Source organism: Bidens hawaiensis, unplaced genomic scaffold, assembly GCF_021521415.1.
Source record: "Bidens hawaiensis isolate Kalapana, Puna unplaced genomic scaffold, B.hawaiensis_p1.1 tig00019200_1, whole genome shotgun sequence".
Taxonomy (NCBI): domain Eukaryota; kingdom Viridiplantae; phylum Streptophyta; class Magnoliopsida; order Asterales; family Asteraceae; genus Bidens; species Bidens hawaiensis.
Genome location: NW_027492910.1, coordinates 66,204 through 85,653, shown reverse-complemented (window position 1 = coordinate 85,653; position 19,450 = coordinate 66,204). Strand labels below are relative to the sequence as shown.

General features: G+C 39.0%; 1 pseudogene; it reads left to right on the top strand.

Annotated features, from left to right (window-relative positions):
* LOC143557824 (xanthotoxin 5-hydroxylase CYP82C4-like) overlaps nt 1-16,843 on the top strand; it is a 38,880-nt pseudogene extending 22,037 nt beyond the window's left edge.
* Nucleotides 16,844-19,450: the final 2,607 nt, after the last annotated feature.

The following is a 19,450-nucleotide window of genomic DNA, read 5'->3' as shown; positions in this document are numbered from 1 at the left end:
ATGGTGAGTTTTACCATATGGCTGAAAGTTTTGGGGTTTTGGTTTCCCCGTGGTTTTTCAAGGTTATTCTTTACATGCATTTGGTAATTTTGAAAAACTAGGTCATTTGGATGATTGTTTACTTTGTTTGGACAAAACTCGAAACTTTCGGTTTGGTTAAGGTTGGGCCAAAAGTTTTGAGGGAAAGAGGAACCATTTTTCGGTCTTGGATTATCGCATATTTATATGTGTAATAGATGTTCATAACCTAGCCATTGCCTTGTGTTTGGTTGAATGTTTGTGTTGTTATGTTTGTTCATTCAAAGTGGTTGTTTGTTCATTCAATATGGTTGTAATATTTATTTGGGTTTTTAATCTATTTATTCATTTCAATTGGTTTGTAATAATAAGTAGATTAGATGCATTTATTTTACTTGAAAAATGTATTAGGATATATTTTGTAAAAGAAGATGCAAGGAAGGAAGCCCAAATAAAATGATGGAGACCACAACACGGGGGTGAACACTTGGAGCATTTGGATGCGGGATCAAGTGGGAGTCCACCGACACAAGCACATGTCCTTTTGAGTCCCTTAGGATAGACCTTTTGACAAACTTGTCTTCGGTCAACAAGTGTGGTCAACATTAGGAGGCTATGGTTATGAACTTGTGGTTGTGTATGTGTTATGCTTGTGTGGTTGTTTTAATTTTGTTTGTGTTATTGCAATGTGGTTTTCTAACAACTTAATAAAAAAAAAAACAACTAGCATAAAATTGGTTCCTTAGAAATCGTTAGGTAATAAAAATTGGTTTTATTAAAGGCTAATGATTTCATAATAAAATGGGTTTTACTAATAGGAACTTTGGAAATGGGTTTTTCAACTAAGTACCATACATTTGAATGCATGCAAATGAAAGGTACATAAAAAGTTTTCCAATCTAGAATTTTGAAAACTAAAAATCCCTTTTATAAAATAAGTCGAACACCATCCTTTTATACAACACTCGAATCACTTGGGAACTCGATATGGGATAAAGGTCACCTAACCATGTTGGAGGAAACTTGTGAGTTTGAGGTGGGTTTATCATATAAGTGGGATAAAGGTCACCTAACCACTTGTATATGTAAAATCACATGTGTGTATAAGTAGGACGACTTAAATTGGAAACCATGTGAATATGGTCACCGAAGCATGGTGTACAATGGTGTTGAAGGGATTAAACATGCCAACTAAACATTAGATGTTTAACCGATCCCATAAAACTAGAAGTTGCAAAGGGTTGCAATCGAAAGCGTTGACTACCTTGTTAATTTAAATAGTAGGATAAAGGTCACCTAACTACTATTTGAATGTAACGTTGGGTTCTAGATTTTAATCATTAATTGTCTTGGAGACATAAAGGGTATTAAAGATTAAAATAATTGATAATGAAAATACTAAAATTGAGCTTTGTTATTTTTGTAGATGGCCGCAATCAACAATCCACCTAACGTTATTATTCCACCCGTAAATAACCTATCACTAAGATCTATTCTCGATAAGGATCGTCTAAACTATACCAACTTTATGAATTGGTATCGAAACTTGAGAATCATTATCAAGCAAGAACAGAAATACTACGTAATAGACGAACCTATTCCTAATGAACCTAGTGTTGACGATGCCGAAAACTATAACAATTGGGTAAAGCACAATGAGGATTCGGTGCAAGTTTCTTGCCTCATGTTGGGAACTATGATTCCCGAAATTCAAAAGGATTTTGAACTTCATGGGGCATACGACATGATTACCCAACTTAAGGAAATGTTCCTTACACAAGCTAGGGTGGAGTGCTTCGAAACGGTTCGAGCGCTTCATGCATGTCGTATGGAAGAAACCCAATCCGTTTCCTCCTATATACTTAAGATTAAAAGCCACATTGATCGTCTCGAGCGCCTTAATTGTCCCGTCTCTAAAGAGTTAGCCATAGATTTGATCCTAAATGGCTTAACTAAAAAGTTTGAGACATTTGTTATGAATTATAACATGAATGGGTGTGACAAGAGCATTGGTGAGCTTCATGCAATGCTCAAGACGGCCGAGACGGGGAATGGGTAAAAAGGTTTTACCCGTTCTCACGATCAATGAGGGAGGAAATAAGAAGAGTCATCACCCGGAACCTAAGGCAAAGGTTGCCAAAGGTAAGGGACAAGTCATGGCCAAGTTCAAGGGAAAGGCGAAAGCGGGACCACCCAAGCCGAAGGAAAAGAAGCCAAAGGTTTGCGCGGAGGATCCGTGCTTTGGATGTGGGGAGATAGGGCATTGGATGAGGAATTGTCAAACCTATTTCAAAGAGTTGAAAGCTAAGAGGGATGCGGGGCAAACCTCAGGTACAACTTTCATGATTCATATTGATCTTAATATTGTTTCCTCTAACACATTGGTATTGGATAACGGATGTAGAACTCATATTTGCAATTTGTTGCAGAGGTTCAAAGGAAATGAAGGATTCAAGATAGGAGATATTAGTCTCTTCATGGGCAACGGAGCAAAGGTTGTTGTCGAAGCCCGAGGGGACTACACTTTGAAGCTTCCAAATGGTTTGGAAGTTATTTTAAACAATGTTTTGTATGCTCCTAGTTTGACTAGGAATATTATCTCCGTTTCCTTGTTAAGACAATATGGTTATGATTTTAAGTTTATGGATGATTGTATTTATGTTTTCATGAATGATGTATTTTTTTAAAGCAATTCCATCTAATGGCATTTATGAATTGGTTCATAATAACACATCTTATGATAACATATTATACCAATCAAGTACCAAAAGACTTAAAATGGATTTGAGTAAAACTTATCTTTGGCATTGTCGCCTTGGTCACATAAACAAAGATCGCATACATACACTTCAAAAGAATGGTCTTTTGGAATCAAGTGAAGGTGATTCATTTGATAAATGCGAGTCTTGTATGTTAGGAAAGATGACCGAGGACCCATTTAGTGGAACAAACGAAAGGGCAAAAGACTTATTAGGTATCATACATTCGGATGTATGTGGTCCTTTTAAGGCAATGACAAGGAATGGTGAAAGATACTTCATTACCTTTATTGACGACTATAGTCGTTATGGATATGTGTACTTGTTAAGACACAAAGATGAAGCTTTTGAAATGTAAATCTTCCAAAATGAAGTACAAAATCAACTCGATAAAACCATCAAAGTACTTCGTTCGGATAGAGGAGGTGAATACCTAAGTGATGCTTTCCGAGATCATCTTACAAGTTGTAGGATTATCTCACAACTTACTCCACCCGGAACACCACAACACAATGGTGTGTCCAAAAGGAGGAATTGAACTATAATGGATACGGTTCGATCTATGATGGCTAGAAGCACATTGCCTCTATCATTTTGGGGTTTCGCTTTGCTCTCCGCAGCCCGTATTCTAAATATGGCCCCAACCAAGAAAGTGGACAAGACACCTTTTGAAATATGGAATGGAAGGGCTCCATCATTATCATATTTAAAGGTATGGGGTTGTGAGGCTTATGTCAAGAACAACACCCAAAACAAACTTGAAAGTAGATCCACTAAGTGTATCTTTGTAGGATATCCCAAAGATTCTATGGGATATTATTTCTACAACCCAACCGAGCAAAAGGTGTTCGTTGCTCGAAAGGCTGAGTTCTTGGAAACTAAGTTCCTTATGGAAGGTACTAGTAGAACGGTGGAACTCGAGGAGGATCGAGAACCACAAGCCGATACACGTTTGGTTGATACTAGCAATCAACAAGAGGATGTTGAGAATGATCAAATGGTTGATCAAAACACACAAAACATTCGCATATCCGGTAGAATTAGTCATCCATCCGAAAGATATGGATTTTTCATGGATGGATGCTACGTGGTAGATTCAGATGAACCCACCACATACCGTGATGCAATGTCACAATCCGATTTTGACAAATGGCTTGAAGTCGTGAACGTTGAGATGCAATCCATGCATGATAACCAAGTATGGGATTTGGTTGTACAACCTCTTAATTCCAAACCGGTTGGAAGTAAGTGGGTTTTCAAGAAGAAAACCGATATGCATGGAAACTTGGATACTTATAAAGCAAGACTTGTCACAAAAGGTTTCACTCAAACTCAAGGGGTTGACTATGATGAAACTTTTTATCCCGTAGCAATGCTAAAGGTTATTAGGATATTGTTTGCCATAGCCGCACATTATGACTATGAGATATGGCAAATGGATGTCAAAACTGCTTTTCTAAATGGGCATCTTGAGGAAGATGTCTATATGGTTCAACCCGAAGGTTTTGTCGATCCACAACATCCTAATAAAGTATGCAAGTTAAAGAAATCAATCTATGGATTGAAACAAGCATTTAGAAGTTGGAATCGCCGTTTTGATGAAGAAGTTAAGAAATTTGGATTCATCAAAAATGGTGATGAAGCTAGTGTGTATAAGAAAGCTAGTGGGAGCATCATTACCTTCTTAGTATTGTATGTTGATGACATACTACTATTTGGAAATGACATTCCAACCATGGAAGGTGTAAAAGTATGGCTTGGAAGTTGTTTTTCCATCAAAGATCTTGGTGAAGCTGCCTATATTTTGGGAATAAAGATCTATAGGGATAGATCAAGGCGGTTGATAGGTTTAAACCAAAGTGCATACATTGATAAAATCTTGAAAAGGTTCAAGATGGAGAACTCTAAGAGAGGTTTGGTACCTATTCAAAGAGGAACGATATTGAGTGTGTCTCAATGTCCAAGCTCAAAGGAAGAGCAAGATAAAATGAATGGGATCCCACACGCATCAGCTATTGGATCCGTCATGTATGCAGTGGAATGCACTAGACCGGATGTGTCATGCGCTTTAAGCATGACAAGTAGATTCCAACATAATCCTGGAAGTAGCCATTGGATGGCAGTTAAGAGTATATTGAAATACCTTAGAAGGACTAAGGACATGTTTCTAATATACGGTTCGGGTGAAGAGGAACTCGTTGTAAAGGGTTACACAGATGCGAGTTTCCAAACCGATCGAGATGATTCTCGATCACAATCGGGATATGTTTTCATTATGAATGGTGGGGCAGTCTCTTGGAAGAGCTCGAAACAAAATGTGGTAGCTTTGTCCACCACAGATGCGGAATACATCGCCGCCTCATTGGCAGCTCAAGAAGCTGCATGGATTAGGAAATTCATTGCCGACCTAAGGGTGGTCCGTACCATTCAGAATCCTCTAGAAATCTTTTGTGACAATGAGGGTGTGATTTCTCAAATCAAGGAACCTCGTGCACATCAAAAGACGAGGCACATTGAGCAGAGGTTCAACTACATAAGGGATGAAGTTGAAAAGGGAAAGATATGTATTCGCAAAGTTCACACCGATCAAAACATTGCGGATCCACTCATGAAGCTCCTTGAAAGGCCAAAGCATGAAGGTCACACTTGTGCCTTAGGACTTCGATATTCTAGTGATTGGATATGATCGAATCTTGTATTTGGATATCGGAACAGTTGTAATTTGACTCATCATATGATTATGGTTTATGATTATGATATTTTGAGTTATGTTCCATTTTAGCATGTTTAAATCCATGAATAAGTTAATTATTCTAAATGTCCATAGTCGTTCATATTTGTAGGAACAAATATGAAGGTAAGACTATTATGAACTTAGATTGGTGGATATTCATGGGATATGAATATAGAGCAAGGGTTGCTGCCAAGGTTTATAGATATTTATGGGATATAAATATTGGACTGACCCGCTCTCAAATGTTACTACATGGAATCCTTGTGATTGATCATAAGTAAATTTGAGTAAAGGAGAATATAATAGTATCCTCCGACCTGAGATACATATTGGGTCTTGATATTCACCGAATATTGTACTTTGACTTAGTTCTTCGCTGCTCTGAAACATGACAGTACATAAGTCTAAGATTAGGTATGGTAGAAGGTGATTGTGAGAGACCTATGTAGTCAAGAGGAGATTTGTCGCTCTTATTCGTTGAGAGTGAGATGTCTAAGGCCTGAAAGTTAAATCAACTGAGAATGATCACTCTATGTCTTTGGATTTGACATGACATCTGAGACAAAATGATAAATGATAGATTCACCTAAATCATTTCAAGTAAGGGACTTGAAGGGGATGATTTATTGAATGGCACTTCGTCATGTGTATTAGGGGTAGTAAACCGTAGTCAGGCGGTATTTGCTACTTGCATCAATCTTCTATGTATCTTGTGCAAGTGGGATATTGTTGGACTTGGTCTGCCCAAGACACATATTATAATTGATGTGGCTAGTACATTATGATCCAAGTCGGGTCATACCCAATAACAAGCTAGACAAACACCAATTATATTTGTTTATATATGATATGATCATAAGTAAATAAATATTGACACTTATATTATTTGGAAAAGGGTTTCTAAATACAATGTACTTGTGAAATGAATAAATCATATGTATGATTTATATTTTGAGAGAGAACATTCCACAGTGTTACTTAAGATGATTAAATAATAATATGTAAAAATGGTTACCTAGCATGTTGCCTATATATTGTGTTATACTTATAAGTAATAAGTTTTATAAATCAAATATATAAATGGAAGGTTTAAAAAATAATAATAATAATAATAACAAGGAATGAATCTCTTTCTCTCTTATTATTTTATTGTTATTTCAAATGTTAGTGGAGACATGCAAGGTTTCTAATTGGTGCCATGGGTGGTGCCAAAAGATACACACTTACTTCCTCTTTCACTCTCATTTTTGCAAGTAACAAAAAGTTTTCTACTCTCTCTTTTTTTCTCTCTAATTTTCAGCCAAGAGGAGGAGCCAAGGGAGGAAGAAAATTTTTGAGTGCAAATCCTAGCTACAAGGTGTTTGCTTGTAGGCTTGAAGGGTATACAAGCTTGAGGAACTCCTACCTTGAAGTTCTAGCCTACTATTCATCATCCCTTTCACATTTCCTTGGTTTTGAAAGGTAGTCTTAACATGCATGGACATATAGTGACATGCATGTGTTTGATAGTATGTATTTCGTATTTGGATCCGGGTTTGGGTTTTGCATGTATAAAATTGGTTTTAAACACTATAAACTAACAAGATTTAAAACATTTATCCGCTGCGTTTTTGGTAAAAGTAAGGTTTTATCACTTTGATAAACTTGTTAAAACCCAACATTTTTCGCTTCGCATGCCCATGTGAAGGCATGCGAAGCGAAAGGGTTTTCCGTTACCTCATGCGAAATTCTTATACTTAGAAAATTTTTCAGAAGGACCAGACTAAGGCTACTGGACTGTTTATGGACTAACGGACTGTTTGGACTCTTGGACTGTTTTGGGACTTAATCTTTGTATATATTGGACTTAGAAACTTATTAATAGATTAAAATTAACCCTTTTAACTTAATAAAACTAAAATGAACACAATTAATCAACTACAAGTAATTAATTAAATAATGTAATATGTAAATACTTAAAGCATATGTATATAACTTATTTGTTTTACTTTTACATTAAATGATGATTCTCATGATCTCAATGTCTGATTTCAGGGTCATTCTCAATTCTGTGCTCTTGAGCTTCATAAAACTAAAGAAGACAAAGTGTTCACATCTATGGTAAAGGACTTAAGACAGTCACCTGTTGCACATGCTATCTCTGCCGACCCAGCTGTTTATTACAAACGGGTGTTGGATTTATGGGCGTTTGCAAAGCCTGCTGATGATGCTTTGTCAATCACTACAAAAGTAGCGGGGAATGAACTGACCATCACTGAAGGGGATATTAGAAGGGTGTTGAAGATCAAAGACGAACCTAACTATACTTATGAAAAGGGTGACAGGGCTAAGTTGGAAGACTTTGTTGCTCAGATGGCTTATGACACTTAGTGGAAGATCTTAGAGAAGAAACACCTCCCGCAATATTGGAGGTTTCTCTTTCACATAGTCACCCATTGCTTTGATGACATTCGTGGATTGATGATTTGATGCCAGACACAGCCAGACCTCACCACAAGGAAGCCAAAGACAAAAAGTCCCTTCCCAAGCCCTCTCATGTCGATGAAATCAAGCTTTCTATATTTGGTGTGTTGTTGAGCACCAAAGGGAAGGGACCAAGGCCGGGTCTTAAATTCGGTTTATTTGAGGAGACCGAGACTGCGGGTGACCAGGAGGTTGAAAGTAGAGAGATCGAGGGATCTGAGGCTGAGGTTGAAGCTGATTCATCTAATGAAGCACCTGAAGATAGTAAGAAGGTGAAGCAAAATCTGAAGAGGAAGGCTGCCGACAAGCCTTCTGTTGGTAGTGCTTCTAGAAAAGAAAAGATTGTTGAAGAGGAGGAAGAAGAGGAAGACCAACCGCCTTTAAAGCGTCTGAGGAAGCTTGGAGACTCCAAGAAGGTTCCCAAGCTCATTGTCAAGGTTCCCTCTCATGGTAAGCCCTCTGACCCTCCTGTAGTTACCAAAGAGACCTTAGCCCAAGTACTCAAAGAACTAGATGTAGCCAAAATCCAAATCCCAACCTATAGGAAACCCAAATCGAGAAAGAAAGCCAAAGTCAAGAAAACAAAAACCATGCTCCATGACTCACCCGATTCCTCTCCCGAACCCCTAGAAATAGACCAACCTATCTCAACCTTCCTACCACCAGTGCCGACCTCACCACCATAATCACAGCCATCCCAAACCACAGCTCCAACCAAACAACCAACCCAAACCGAACACGAGCCTTCCAAACCACAACACCACCCACACAACCAACTACTGAATCTACAACCTCCTCAATATCCACATCATCTATATTCAGCTCACCCATACAAACCACCAGCCTTTGGAGCCAAACCATTATCACCTCCCCACCTATAAAGCCTCCACCAGCATTAAACCTAGAACCCATACCATACACCTCCATATTCTCAAAATCATCCACCGTCACAACTCCACCCATACCAACCCAATCACCACCCACTTCAACACCAACAACCTCCACAACCTCACCAGTACCTACCCAATCCATCACCGTAACCTTTCCAAATCACCTCACTACCCACTATGTCCACAACCCCACCAACCACAATCTTCTCACCGAAACCCATTACCAGAGGGAAGTCTTCGACACCTCCAGTATACGCCGATCCTATCTCGATAGGATCGTCGCACTGGAGGAATCAAACGCAAAAAGGGCGGAACGAGAGATTGTGCTTCTTCTGTTTATCAAGGATATTTATCCTGGAAAGGAAGGAGGTTGAGGATGAGAAGGAGAAGGCAGAGTTAAAGGAGAGGGTACAGGTGTTGGAGGAGCAGAAGCAGCTGAACGATACGCTGACTGAAAATCAAAGGCTGCTAATCAACACACTGCATACCAGAATTCAGAATCATCAGCTACTGATGAACCACAAAGCTTCTCAGAATGCAAATTTGAGGGTAGACCACTCGAGACTTGGCGATAGAGTGGCCACACTTGAAAGAAACCTACCCTCTGCCACTGTGCTTGAAGCAAATCTTTTCAAGAAGATTGATGACACGGTAACCAAGTGGGATGTAGAGAAGGAGGCCACCCACTCTAGGATTTCAACTCTTGAGAATCAATCAAGCTCATCTGATGCACTCGTTGCTGAGAACTCAAGGCTGAGAACACAGATCGAAGCTCTTCAAGCTAGACTGGCTGTGCAAGAAAGTTTAAATGAACGCCAGTCAAAACTCAATTAGGAGTTCATCAACAAGCATCAAGCCACCTCTAATGCATTTCTTGGGTTGGAAGACCGGCTTGATGCTGTGGTCAGGAGTTGGAGAAGGTCAGGAGAGACTTCTCAAATCAGTGGTGAGCAACCTACCGCGGGACCGAGTATGTCCTTCCGAGGAGTACAGGTTGTTGGATCTGAGGGTGAGGCGACTGTTGGTCATATGGTACAACAGTGCGGCCAGTCTAGTGATAATGGTGGTGGTGATGAAGGTGAGAAGGAAGGTGAAGATGAGGAAGATGATGATGATGGTTAAGATGAAGACGACGAAAACGTACACGACAGTTTTGATGAAGATGATGATGACAATGGTGATGGTGATGGTGATGGTGATGGTGGAGATGGAGGGGCCGGGGCAGCAGGAGGTGGAGGTGGAGTTAACACTCAATCACCTCCACACACTCAACAAGATGTTCAAGACCCTGCTGCTCACGACTCTGCAGGAAAAGTCAGGGAGCACGACACACAAATCAGTGACATGTATAAGGAACTGTTTCCTGAAAATGATTTTGCAGGTGTTATGGATGAGTTTATTGAAACTGGGAAGGGCCTGGTCGACTTACTTGCAGGAACGGAGGAGGCAGTAGACACAACTGACGACTACTTCAACTACTCGCCAAATCCTGACACGCCGCCAGCTCAAGCTTCAGAGGCCCCTGCTACAGAGCCCATATCTGATCCAGCCACCGACTTGACACATCAACTTCTAAAGAAAAAGAGAAAGACCCACATCGTGTCAAGCCGTGCCTGTGCCCGCATGCTCAACTACCCTTATCATGACGATACATTGATTGTCTACGCCAAGTATGATAAGGAGAACAGCTGTTGGGCTATAAGAAGATACAGCGGAGACCTAATCTATCTCAACCACCACGAGCTGAAGTCGTTACCAAAGCTCGATATTAACTATCTTCGAAAAGCTATAGGCCATGGTGAGTATAAGGATACATTGGAGGGCTGTGTCGAGACCCATTTACATCGTCAATCAGAAGTGGGATACAAGGAATTTGAAGTCAATAAAGGTCACAAGTTCAAGAACCCACGGGAGATTGATCCAACCACCGGAGAGCGACGTACTATGAGGAGGTACAGGGCGCCAAAAGACTTTCACGAGATATATCATGGCGAGCCCTTCCTTCCCAATACTCTCCGAGATTTCATTAGTTGGGAATTTGATAATAAAACAGGTGAGGCCGTCATCCACTGTCGTGATATGTACGAGATTTGAGTGTTTGATAAGCATGAGCTAATGGGATTCCACATTGAAGATGTGAAGAAGCTCTACAACTCACCGCTTGGGACCGTCGAGGATTTGGGTCGTCAGAATACAGACCGGATAGTTGAAGCCTTCAACAAGTTCGTCCGAAGACTTGTTGAACTTCCACTATCCGAGGAGGACTGCTTGGTCTACGACACCGACGAGTTCCAATACTAAAGACTATAGGAAGATTCTTAGGTCCCTTTTTATGTATTTAGTCTTTTGTATTGGTTCGTTTTTGTTTTTGGGACGTTTGGCATCTTTTGTATTTATTTGTGCATTAGATGTTATTTTGTATGTACAAAGCCCAAGGGAAATGTAATCAAGCCCATTGGGCATTTGGAAATAAAACCATTTCTCATGCATGCTCCTCTATAAATAGGGAGCATGGCATGAGAAAGAACAACCTTTTGCCAAAATTCTCTAACTTCTCATACTCCTACTTTCTCTCTAGTTCTCTTACTCTCTCTCTAAAACCCGAACATAAACATTCTCAAGATCCGAGACCACTTAGGTGACTTAGTGTGATTTCCGCTAGCACTAAGTTCGATTGATCCAAAGATTGTTGTTAGATCCACCCGCGTCGGGACCTACATACTTTAACTCTATATGCTTTGCTTTGCCATGTTCCATTGGATTTTTTGATAAGTTGATTGCTGATTGACTATCATACCAAATTACTGTAGCATTGCTTTGAGGGTACCCCAAGTCTTCTAAAACTCTTCTGATCCAAATACCTTGACAAGTTGCATTAGTAGCTGAAATATACTCAGCTTCAGTACTAGAGAGTGCGACTGTATTTTGCTACTTTAAGCTCTAGGATACAGCTCCATTACCAATAGTAAACACATAGGCCCCAACACTTTTCCTGTCATCTACACATGCTGCCCAATCACTGTCTGAATAACCAACCAGCTTGATTTGGTTATTCTTTTTGTACCAAATACCATATTCGGATGTAGAAGCAACATATCTTAGAATCTTCCTAGCTGCACCTTCATGAATTTTTTATGGTGACTGCATGAACCTAGATAAAACACCAACTAAATAAGCCAAGTATGGCCGTGTGTGAGTTAGATATATTAAGCCACCAACTAGGCTTCGATATTTAGTTTCATCAACCTTGTCTTCACCATCATCAATCAAATACTTATCATACGGACTCATAGGAACATCCTCAATCTTATAGTCTTGAATACCAAACTTGCTCAACAAACTTTGAGCATATTTTTCTTGCGAAATAAAAACACCATCTTGAGTCTGCTTCACTTCCAATCCAAGAAAGTATTGAAGCAGCCCCAAATCAGTCTTTTCAAACATCTGCTTCATTCCAGCTTTAAATTCAGTAATTAGAACCTTACTAGAACTTATGTAAATGATGTCATCCACATATAAACACACATAGATGACATTAGTTGAACAATATTTAGTATAAAGAGTAGGTTCATTGAGGCTCTTAATATAACCATTGTTACTGAAGTACCCATCTATTTTTGCATACCATGATCTAGGTGCTTGTTTTAAACCATAGAGAGCTTTGTGCAGCCTATAAACTTTGTCTTCTTGCCCTTTCATCATGAACCCTTCTGGCTGCTCAACATAAATCTCGTCATCAAGATCACCATTTAAAAAGGCTGACTTTACATCCAACTGATGCAATAGCCATCCTTTAAGTGTTGCAACTGCTATCACCATTCTGATAGTCTCAAATCTAGCCACCGGAGCAAACGTTTCTTCATAATCTACACCATACTTCTAAGAATACCCCTTAGCTACCAATCTGGCTTTGTGTTTGATTATCTTCCTATCTGGACCCACTTTGGTCTTATAAAGCCATTTCAATCCCACAACATTTTTGCCGCTTGGAAGATCAACCAGACTCCAAGTATGATTTTTAGTGATGGCATTTATTTCAGATTTCATGGCCTCCTGCCATCTCTCTTCTTAGCTGCATTAGAAAATTTCATAGGCTCTGTAATATTAAGATCAAACTGGCAGTTCAAATAATCAGAAGGAACCTCAGTAACTTCTTGAGTATTAGCATAAGATCATCCATGGATCTAACTCTCAGAGGAGTCGATGAACTATAACTTGAACTGTCAGCAATGTTGGGCTGTTGAGTACTGCCTTGAGGAGTTTTAGCACTTGGTGATGCTACTCCTTCCAAATCAGAAGGTTCAACATCATTAGTGGTTTCAACTAATGAACTCTCAGCATACTCTTCAGGAAAAGGATCGGAATACATCCTTTCATACAATTGTTTGTCTACCTTGTGCAACTCCTGCCAATCCCATGAATTGTCTTCTAAGATCATTGTGTCACCAAAACTCTTGGTCTCAATCTTCTTAGTAACAGGATTATAGAGTCTATACCCTGTACCATTAGAAGAATACCAAATGAAGATCATTTTGTTTGATCTATCATCAAGCTTTCTCCTCCCCTAAACAAACTTATAACCATATGCAACACATCCAAAAATCTTCATATTAGTGACATTCGGCTTAACATTAAACCATACCTAATAAGGAGTCTTATTTAGAACAGCTGAGGTTGAAGCTCTATTAATGGCATACACTGCTGTGGTAACTGCTTTAGCCCATAAATGATTTGGCAAGCTTCTCTCCTTTAGCATACTTCTGGCCATTCCCATAATCGGCCTATTTTTTCTTTCCACAACACCATTGTGTTGTGTTGTATGAGGTTCACTAAATTCCCTTCTAATACCATTCACTTCACAAAAGGAGTTGAACTCATTGTTGCAGAACTCTCCACCTCTATCGGATCTTAACACTTTCAGGCTATACCCACTTTGTTTTTCAACCAGTGCTTTAAATACTTTAAATCTTTCAAATGCATCAGATTTCTTCACTTAAAAATATACCCAACACATCCTAGACACATCATCTGTTAATAGAAAGTAATAAAGACTGTGTCCAAGACTAGGTACCTGCATTGGACCACAAAGGTCAGCATGCACCAGTTCCAATCTTTTTATAGCTCTCCAGGAAGTGGATTTGAAGGGTAGCCTGATCTGCTTGCCTAGAATGCACCCTTCACATATGCTTGTGCCTTTAATCTGAGGCAAACCAACAACCACAACTTTCTCATGCAACAGTTTTAAACTATCACCGTTTAAGTGACCATATCTCTTGTTCCATACTTGTAGAAGTGATGACTTGTTGGGAGTGCTGGATTCAGTCTTTGAGGCATCGACAACAAACATATTGTTAGTGGCAACTGGAATTTTCATCAATTCAGCACCTTGATTCTTAATGGTGCAGCTACTTCCCTTAAATAACAATGAGTAACCTTTCCTCATGAGCTGACCCACACTCAACAGGTTATACTCCAAGGTTGGAGCATAATATACATCATTAAGCAATTTGTATGAGTTTGGGCCAGTATAAATTCGGACAACACCCTTACCTTCAACTGCAAGAGACTGTTTATTACCCAATTGACCACTCATCTTGACGGTTTCATCAAGTTCAACAAAACTCGCCTTGGAACCTGTCATATGGCTGGAGCATCCTGAATCAAAAAACCACAGATTGTTGGCTTCTTGTTCAGGTACAAATGCCATAAAGAAGTGTTGATCTTCACTGTTATTATTTCCTTCTACTTGTTCCACCTGTTCAACAGCAATATTGATTTATGCCTCCTCATTATACCAACAATCTTTGGACAAATGACCATACTTTTTGCATGTATAACATTGTGGTACCTTACTTCAGTCAAATGATCTTTCTCTGCCTCGGCCCCTATAACCACCACGTCCTCTACTACATGCACTTGATGACCGATTTCCTTCTTGCATGACTTGTAGGGCATGTTCTTCAAATCTTTCTGTTTTCTCATGGGATCTACTATTTATTCTTTCTTCTTGTGATTGCAAGGAACCCATCAGCCTCACTGGAATGAGTTTCGACAAATCAAAGGATACTTCAATAGATGGAACAATATGATCAAACTTCGGAGATAAACTTAGAAGTATCTTCTCAACTATGGTTTCATCAGAAATGATCTCCCCATATGCTCTCTTCTCTCTTCTTGCTCACATTCCCCATGAATCTAGAGAAGTATTCTCCAACAGTTTCGTTTTCTTTCATTGAGAGATTCTCAAACTCTCTTCTTAACCCTTGCAATTTTATAGCTTTCACTTGGGTATCTCCTTGATACTCCATCTTCAGTATATCCCAACTTTCTTTGGAAGATTCAGCAGTTGCAATTCGAGAAAATAGTTGATCATGAACGGCCTGCTAGATAATGGCCATGGCATGAGCATCTCTTTTGTTAATGTTCTTGAGTTTGATTTCATCAGGTTCAGCATTGTTGACTCTTTGTTCCACCATACCTCAAAGATCTCTAGACTTTAGAATGGTTTTCATTCGTATGCTCCAATGTTCATACCCTTCTCCCTTAAAGACAGGAATCGGAGTAGGAGCAGTGGGCAAAGTACTTGTTTGATCGGCCATTGATTGAGAGAGTAGAGGAAGGAATGGAAAATGGATCACACTCAAGCTCTGATACCACTGTTGATATCAAAACTGTTAATAACACTCAAATATATTTCTCACTTAGATCAATACTCAAGGCTTTTTTTATTATGCAAAAGTGAATGAATGAAACAAGTAAGGAGGCTGCGTTTTATAAGCAACATTACAACGGAAAGAAACTGAAATGCCTACAATTGTGGATCACACAAACTTATTCAAATAAACAATAACGTAAACAAAAGAACTAGTAAAAAAAGCCTTGAACTTCGGATGAACAAACCAATCACCAAGTGCATATCAAATGGGGTTTGAATCATATTTCAACAGTGATGAGGCGGCAAGGTTCCAGAAGGCCATCAGCGAGTTCTATTGATTGTCTGGTGTTTTCGTTGTATCTGACGTGATACCTTTTCTTTGGTGGTTGGACTTGCATGGTTACCAGAAGCAGATGAAAAAGACCGCAAAAGATTTGGACTTGGTGCTCGGTGGGTGGCTAAACGAGCATCGACAGAAGAGGAAATTAGATTTAGAACGAAATAAAGATGAATATGTAAAGGATTTTATAGATGTGATGCTGTCACTTGATGATGAAGGGCAACTCCCAAATAGTGAGATTGATACAAATACTATCATCAAGGCTACATGTTTGGTAAGTTGCATATATACTAATAACTTAAATTTTAAACACTTATTGTTGATAGGTACAATCTTTAAAATGTTTTATGTTATAGGGCATGATCCTAGGAGGTAACACGACAGCCGGGATAGTAAATTGGGCTATCGCATTATTGTAAAACCATCCTGATGTTTTAATGAAATTGCAACAAGAGATAGATGAACATGTAGGTAAAGAAAGACAAGTTGATGAAACTGACATAAAAAAACGTTGTATTTCTTGAGGCGATGATCAAAGAAACATTTCGTCTTTACCCGGCGGGCCCGCTCCTAGCACCGAGGGAGGCCAGGAAAGACTGTACGGTACGTAGCGGCGTATGACGTCAAAGTCGGGACTAGGTTAACCGTTATTGTCTGGAAGATTCAAAGGGATGAGAGGGTTTGGAGTCATCCATCTAAATTTCAACCCGAGAGGTTTATGGGTTTAGGCCATGAACACATCGACCTGAGAGGCCAACAGTTTGTCCTCCTGCCATTTGGATTTGGCCGATGCTCTTGCCCGGGGTCACGTTTGCTCTCCTTGAGATTCACCTGACATTGGCTCGTCTTGTTCATTCTTTCGATTTGAGTCGACCGGGAGGTCTTCCAGTGGACATGACCGAAGGCCCTGGGATGACTAATCCTAAAAAGAAGTCATTAGAGGTCCTGCTAACCCCCCGTCTTCCATCTTTGATTTATGGTTGAGTTGTAATGAATAACATGTCTGATGTGAAACAACCATAAGAGCTTCTTGTCATTTGAATAGATCGATCTCTTTGTTATTTATTTTTAAAATTAATAGATCTGTCATATTAGCATATACAATGACTCAAAACTACCATCAGTTTACCTTTAATCTTCTCATTTACATAAAGAAATGTAGTTAGAAACTGGCGGGTTCAGCCAGGTTTGCGGCGTTGACGGTTTGATAATTAACAGTTTGGAACATCGAATCTAACAGCCCACTGTTTTAACCTTTATTATTACTATTTCAAAATATTTAGTTATTTACCCAACCAAGCCTGATAGGTGATAGCAACAACTGCCACGCCAGCCGCCATCATCTCATCATTGCGACAGACCAAACAACTGTGGGCAACTCCATGAATGCTGCCTCCATTGTAACGGACCGTCGCCTCTGTCGGCCCTCCTTCGGCTCCTCCTACACCACTACTTGCACTACTGTTGTCGTCTACACTGTTGGACTTAATTGAATCGAGCAATACGAACAACACCAATATTTTTGTTGTAACTCACCAAGACTCTTTCAATAGTTATTAAGAACGAAAACCACACAATTTATACTAAAAGTGTAATTTTCTCAACAATACACCACTCAAACTAGGAAACTAAATAAACTAACTAAAATAAACTTTTCTATTAATCAAATAATTATCTCTACTTATCATTCTTGTTTATCTTTGATCACCAACTTTTAAACTTCAACCCTCTTTTTTATCGATTTAACCATTTAGCCCTTTCACATGTAAATTATTAGAATCAGCCCTTCATTCGCCCCCTTAATCCTAATGTGTTCCTCCTAAGTCTTGAAGTCCAAGTAACACTCGTCTTTGATCTACCAACCGGTTAACATACCTCGACTTCTTGTACCCAACAATATGAATCATCCATTCTTTTCATGTAGGCTCGACATACTTCCTAACAACTTCTTTTATCAACTTGAACTCCTTATTTTGTCACTTGGCTTCGGATAACCATCCAAACTATCACTTTGAACATTGTCCATACAATCTTTTCTACTATCCCTCTTCCTTTATTTGAAGCGACTCCGATCCTCCTCTCTGTTTTCTTTTCCGATTTTTTCGTCCAAAACTTAAACAGTCGCAACTTTCTTCTTTCTTCGAGCTATAACACGCTGTTTCCTCTCTTCGTCTTCTTTTTCTTGGTTCACACAGAACCTTCTTGACATCACATAGATCGTCTTTTTCTGATCGCTCACACGGATGCGACCACAACGAATCATACAGATTAACGTTGCTTCTTCTTTCAACGAATCACATAGATTGACGTTGATTCTTCTTCTCTATCGTTCAGACAAACACGACCGTCTTTTTCTTCTCCTTGATCGTTCACACAGATATGAATGTCTTCATCTTCTTGATCGCTCATACATATACGACCGTCTTCGTCTTCTCCTTGATCGTTTTTGAGAACCATATTGAGCTGTAAGAACTTAAGAACTCCATTCTATGCCACACATTTAATTAAATGGATTGGAATACGTGGTTGAGATTAAATCTGGTAAAAAAAGTCAAAGTAAGAGAGAGAATAACGATGTAAGTGGTAACACTAACTTTTACGTCCGTTACACGTGTAAAAAGTCGACTCGGTGCGTAAAAAATTCTGTAATTTTTTTACGTATATGTAACCTACATATATTACGCATGTGTAAAAAAAATTCGAAAAAAAAATCGTTACACTGAGTTATTTCGAATTCTTAAAACTTAAAGGGGTTCTGATTTGAAATCTCCCATGTATATATATATATATATGTGTGTGTGTGTGTGTAAAGTATTTGCATACATCTAATCTAATCTAATCTAACTATATATTAAAGCAACATGATTTTTCCATATGGCATCATTCTAGGGCTTCCATATACGATGCCACATGGATGCCATGTGAGCAGTTTCCTATTTTATCTTTGTAAAATTTTAAAAAATAAATTATTGTGTGATACAAGTCTCGAACCCAAAACCTCATGTTTCAAACTAAAGATGCTTACCAACTCTACTTAAGTAGTTATTGTGTTGAATTTCTTGACTTATAAATGATATATTGTTAATTCACTTATAATTAATGTATTACATATAACAATTTTTTATTTTTATTATATTTTTACCCATATGAAACACGGGCTCTAACCTAGTCTTCTAATATAGCTCCAAAGGACAACAAAATCTTCAGCCAATCATCACTCTCAAATGCCTTCTGTGTCTTTCTTGTTTTCGGTTGGAAACACACAACCCCAACCATTCTCATGTTCCAAGTTTCAAATCTCAATCCTTGCATTCTTTTCCAATTGAATATCACAACACATGTTTACGGTCTCTTCCCGTAGGCCGAACACATCGCCCACCCTTACATTGGTTTTCAATCTAAAACAAGGATTAGGAACCCGAAGTCACCGAACCGAGCATAGCGGACCGGTAGTTAGCTCAAGTTCTTTCTTATTATCGTCTTAAACAACATTCCCTAAACAACTAAGTGAGCATTCTTTATAAACTTACTCCTTACCATTAATATTTATCAAGTTATTTATGCCTAGAAAGACTCGCCCAACTAGTGTAT